Here is a 5,621-nt window from a genome sequence, read left to right as displayed (position 1 = left end):
GAGCAACATTATTTGGGAGGGATACCTTTTTACCTCTCTTCCTTTTTCTTTTCTTCTTCTTCACCTCATGTGTGGGTTCAATCCTCTTTTTGGAGCTCCTTATTGATGAGATTGGTTGAATAGAAGGCTCTTCCCCGTTACCTGATTCATCATAAGAAATAATAGGAGGATATTGGGAAGTCTCTTCCCTTTCGTTAGTATTCTCTTCATCCTCTATTATTTGGAAGTCTCTTCCCTTTCGTTAGTATTCTCTTCATCCTTGAATAATAGGAGGATATTTGTTTTCTTTTCTTTATGTAATTGGCAATATAAGGATTTTCAATGCAATTCACCGCACAATACATATAAATCTTCTCTAGATCAATATCGAGGAATTTCTTAAGGTTATATTTTGGAATATTCTTAGTTTGACGTTTCACTTCTTCATAGCCCAAAATAAAACTAAGTTCATTATGATGTGCCAGGGAAATCAAGTCATCACAATTTGGACACGATTCGGTCATGAAACAATTTGCATTTGATATTTAAATGACCATGTTCATTGCAAAGTTCACAAGTACGGTAAAGATATTTTAAATTTTCAGCACTCACATCAAGACTTTCTTGCAACAATTTAGTTTCTAAATACTTATGCCTCTTGCAATATCTATCTTCCCTATTTGGTGTGTACTTGCAAACCCAATGTACTCCACAAAAATTGACATATTTATAGGAGACATTTTCATCATAACTAGTGCAATCATCATTAGTACCATGGATATTCAAGGAGTTCATACTAACAACATTGCAATCATGCTCATCATTCAAAGATTTAGTGCCAAACATTTTAATGCATTCTTCTTCTAACACTTTGCCACAATTTTCCTTACCATCATACTCACGAAAGATATTAAAAAGATGAAGCGTATGAGACAAACTCAATTCCATTTTTTTGTAGTTTTCTTTTATAAACTAAACTAGTGCTAAAACAAGAAACAAAAAGATTCGATTGCAAGATCTAAAGATATACCTTCAAGCACTCACCTCCCCGGCAACGGCGCCAGAAACTGCTTGATGTCTACTATGCAACCTTCTTCTTGTAGACGTTGTTGGGCCTCCAAGTGCAGAGGTTTGTAGGACAATAGCAAATTTCCCTCAAGTGGATGACCTAAGGTTTATCAATCCGTGGGAGGCGTAGGATGAAGATGGCCTCTCTCAAACAACCCTGCAACCAAATAACAAAGAGTCTCTTGTGTCCCCAACACACCCAATACAATGGTAAATTGTATAGGTGCACTAGTTCGGCGAAGAGATGGTGATACAAGTGCAATATTATGAGTATTTGTAATCTGAAAATATAAAAACAGCAAGGTAACAAGTGGTAAAGGTGAGCGTAAACGGTATTGCAATGCTTGGAAACAAGGCCTAGGGTTCATACTTTCACTAGTGCAAGTTCTCTCAACAATAATAACATAATTGGATCATATAACTATCCCTCAACATGCAACAAAGAGTCACTCCAAAGTCACTAATAGCGGAGAACAAACGAAGAGATTATGGTAGGGCACGAAACCACCTCAAAGTTATTCTTTCCAATCAATCCGTTGGGCTATTCGTATAAGTGTCACAAACAGCCCTAGAGTTCGTACTAGAATAACACCTTAAGACACAAATCAACCAAAAACCAAATGTCACCTCGATACTCCAATGTCACCTCAAGTATCTGTGGGTATGATTATAAGATATGCATCACAAAATCTCAGATTCATCTATTCAACCAACACATAGAACCTCAAAGAGTGCCCCAAAGTTTCTACCGGAGAATCACGACGAAAACGTGTGCCAACCCCTATGCATAAGTTCATGGGCGAAACCCGCAAGTTGATCACCAAGACATACATCAAGTGAATCACGTGATATCCCATTGTCACCACAGATACGCACGGCAAGACATACATCAAGTGTTCTCAAGTCTTCAAAGACTCAATCCGATAAGATAACTTCAAACGGAAAACTCAATCCATTACAAGAGAGTAGAGGGGGAGAAGAAACATAAGATCCAACTATAATAGCAAAGCTCGCGATACATCAAGATCGTGCCAAATCAAGAATACGAGAGAGAGAGAGATCAAACACATAGCTACTGGTACATACCCTCAGCCCCGAGGGTGAACTACTCCCTCCTCATCATGGAGAGCGCCGGGATGATGAAGATGGCCACCGGTGAGGGTTCCCCCCTCCGGCAGGGTGCCGGAACAGGGTCCCGATTGACTTTTGGTGGCTACAGAGGCTTGCGGCGGCGGAACTCTCGATCTATTCTGTTCTATGAAGTTTTTAGGGTATATGGAGATATATAGGCGGAAGAAGTACGTCAGGGGAGCCATGAGGGGCCCACGAGGGTGGAGGGCGTGCCCTAGGGGGTGGGCACGCCCCCCTACCTCGTGGCTCCCTCGTTTCTTTCTTGACGTGGACTCCAAGTCTCCCGGGTTGCTTTCCTTCCAAAAATAACTTCTCCAGTTGATTTCATTCCGTTTTGACTCCGTTTGATATTCCTTTTCTTCGAAACACTGAAATAGGCAAAAAACAGCAAATCTGGGTTTGGCCTCCGGTTAATAGGTTAGTCCCAAAAGTAATATAAAAGTGGAAAATAAAGCCCAATATTGCCCAAAACAATAGATAATATAGCATGGAGTAATAAAAAATTATAGATACGTTGGAGATGTATCAGATGGCCAAGGTCAAACTTCAGCATCGTGCGCCACAATCTCTAATTTCAGATTACAAGTTAAGTAGTAGTTAAGTTTGAGAAAACACAGATTTATAGAGCCTCTTTGATTCGAAGGGACTTCATATGGGAAAAATGATGTAGATTGATCATGCATGAAGCAAACATGATTGTATAAAATGGCAGAATGCCATAGATTATCCTGCCTGTGCACGTCCAGATGGTTTGGCAGTGCTGAAGTATTCATCAACCGCATACTCTTTCTCATGTAAGACAAGGTATACAAGAACCAAAGTTCTTACACCAGAATCAGAATATTGATTTATGTGCCTTTTAATCTCTTCCTCGAATTATCTTCTAGCCGGTACACATGGATAAAACAGACTTCCAGTCTCTTCCTCAAATTCTTTAACAGCTGGTACACATGGAGAAGCAGAATAAGCAGGCATGGGCAGTGCACAAGTTCGATAGTTATTTGTGAAAAGATACAGGAATTTAAAGTAAGTTGAGTACTTACGTATCCTCCCCTCTGGTTCCTTCACTAAAAGGCACATCCATTTTCATGAGCTACTAAATTCCAGGACATTCAGGAGCTCATACTTTCTGTCAGAACATATAAATACATTTTGGTTAGGATCAGAATCAAAAATAAATACCGTGCCCGGGCATTGCAATGGGTTAAACAAATCGTCGCACGCACCTAGCGGTTTATCTGTATTGCCACTTCTCTTCGTATTTCTATTTCGGCAAACTTGTAATGATGGTTGGCAACTTGGCGTCATCCTGTATCGTCTATAGGGACCATCCACAACACTCATGTTTCACTACAGCGCAACCACCATTCCTGCCCATCATCAATGCCCCTGCCTTTTTATGCAAAAAATTGTAAAGGTGAAAGATACATCATCATGCTGGAATTGTATTAGAAAAATATCAATATTTTTCATGTTTTAACTCCACAAAGGTCTGTGTCAATCCATCATTGATTGTGTTCTTTCAACCCAAATGGCATTCACAGTTCCCCATGGTGCAACCCTGCCCCCATCGGACACAATGCTACCCTAGGAAAGCCGCCATCTCGTCAACACAAAGATCAAGAAAATTATTTGTTCCCTCACAAATCATAACTCTTGATCTCACAATATTGTCGTACTCTTTCCCCCTGTCCTCTGTCCTCTACGCACAACATGGTACGCCAACCATCAGCAGCTAAAAAAGCATAGCAAGAAGGATCAAACAAGAGGATGGGGAGGTCAGAATTACGTGGAGTATCTTGCCGACATTGCCGTCCTGGGCGGCCGACTCTTGTAGCTGGATGGTGCCACGGCTCGACATATTGTCCGTGACTTGGACGCCGGGTCTCCCTCCTGATAACACAGCATGGAAACTACAGCACACTGAGAATGTCTCTCGGTCCATTGCTCTGTTACTGAACATTGCTAGAAATCAATATAAAATATTCAAGTAAACACTGAATACCAAATTATTTGATTACTAAAAATATCAAGTAAATCTATATATGCAAGAAAAAATTGTGTATTATATTTTCTACAGCTTTCTACAATTGTTGAATATAACCCTGACATTTGGACACGTAGGCCACTGTGTCGTATCTGAAGTATCTCCAGAGCTCCACGAGTAGATGACGGATGCAGGTGATAGTACATCGACCTATTACGAGTTATGAGAGACTGAAGCTCTGTCTCGTGGACAGAGAACAACAGCAAGTGAACCACGGAGAGAAACTTATTTTCCTTCTTGTCTGCAGTTTGCTTGCTTGTGTACATCTAAAATGAAAGGCACGAAATGTCATCTCCAGCATAAACCGACACAGTAAGTTAAGTTAACCCAATTACTATTCTGGGTAAAATAAATGAGCAAAATAGAAAACTGACCGCCTTCTTTGAATCAGGCTTGATAATGGCGCACATGGCAAGGTGTCAGCAAGAGGTTATCATAGATTTTTGTTATGCGCTGTGGTCATGGAGTAAAATCAGATCAAACATGCCAGACATATCAAATTTTTGGTTGTGTTATCATGCGTTGTGATTCTAACAGGCTAGAACATCATAATTGCTAACCAATAATTTACTTGGAAGAAGTAACAGCAAATTCAGTAGTTGCTATACATGTGATTCAGAGATGTTCCTCCAACCTACACCGATCAGAGGTTCAGAAGCAGTAATAATTTATATGGTAGTAACCAGTTACCTATCCAACCTGCCAAGCTGCCGAACACAATTTGGGGAAAAGTATGGTCGTGAACACAAAAGAAAGTCACACCAGCAGATGGTGGAAGCCTGCAACAGCAAGGGGTGGGCAGAAGGGGGTGCACAACGTTCATACCTAGAACTTATTGGCGAGGTGGGTGAGGTCGGCAAGACCGTCGGGCTCGTCGCCGCTGCTGTCGCGCGAGTCCTCGCTCTCTAGGAAGACTCTCCTGGTTGTCGTGGTGGCTCCTGGACCCCTCCCATCCACGCGTCAACAGGCAGAGCTCGCCCGCCAGCAACTTCCCCGCCACCCCTAGACGACACCCTTGCTGGCTGCGCCCTCAGCCGTGTCGCCACCGCAAGGGAGGCGCGGGGCCGGTGAACCATGAGCAGGAGGAGGCTCCGAGGAATAGTCCTCGGTGTGGCTTTTTAGGCTGAGGAGGCGGCGACGGGAGCACGTGTTCAGCAGGCCCTGCGGTTGAGTGGCGGCGGCCGCCGCATCTGAGTGGGCGCTGGGTTGGAGATGATATGCGGGTGGGGGAGCCAGGCGGATGGGTCCAACGGGTGGTGGAGCGCGCCGGGATGGCGAAGCCGGCGGGGTTGGGGGAACCATTGCCGAGGTGGAAGCAGTGGGGAGGAGTCCCGGCGGCGCCGTGGTAGCAGGGACGGGGGAAGCCGGCAACGGCTGCAACATCGAGTGTCGTCGG

General features: G+C 43.3%; 1 long non-coding RNA gene across 7 annotated transcripts; it reads right to left on the bottom strand.

Annotated features, from left to right (window-relative positions):
• Positions 1-2,845: 2,845 nt before the first annotated feature.
• LOC123119170 (uncharacterized) lies at positions 2,846-5,615 on the bottom strand. 7 transcript variants are annotated; one of them, XR_006458492.1, is made up of 5 exons: positions 5,051-5,615; positions 4,600-4,678; positions 3,405-4,491; positions 3,222-3,307; positions 2,846-3,119 (listed from the first exon to the last, which is right to left on the bottom strand). It is a non-coding gene; the product is annotated as an uncharacterized lncRNA (long non-coding RNA). The 7 variants fall into 7 exon arrangements; XR_006458490.1 differs by having other exon boundaries at positions 3,405-3,880; positions 3,968-5,615; XR_006458489.1 differs by having other exon boundaries at positions 3,405-3,571; positions 3,968-5,615.
• Between the last annotated feature and the right edge of the window lie 6 nt (positions 5,616-5,621).

The sequence above is a fragment of the Triticum aestivum genome, chromosome 5D (assembly GCF_018294505.1).
Source record: "Triticum aestivum cultivar Chinese Spring chromosome 5D, IWGSC CS RefSeq v2.1, whole genome shotgun sequence".
NCBI classification, from domain to species: domain Eukaryota; kingdom Viridiplantae; phylum Streptophyta; class Magnoliopsida; order Poales; family Poaceae; genus Triticum; species Triticum aestivum.
This window is presented reverse-complemented; position numbering and strand designations above follow the sequence as displayed.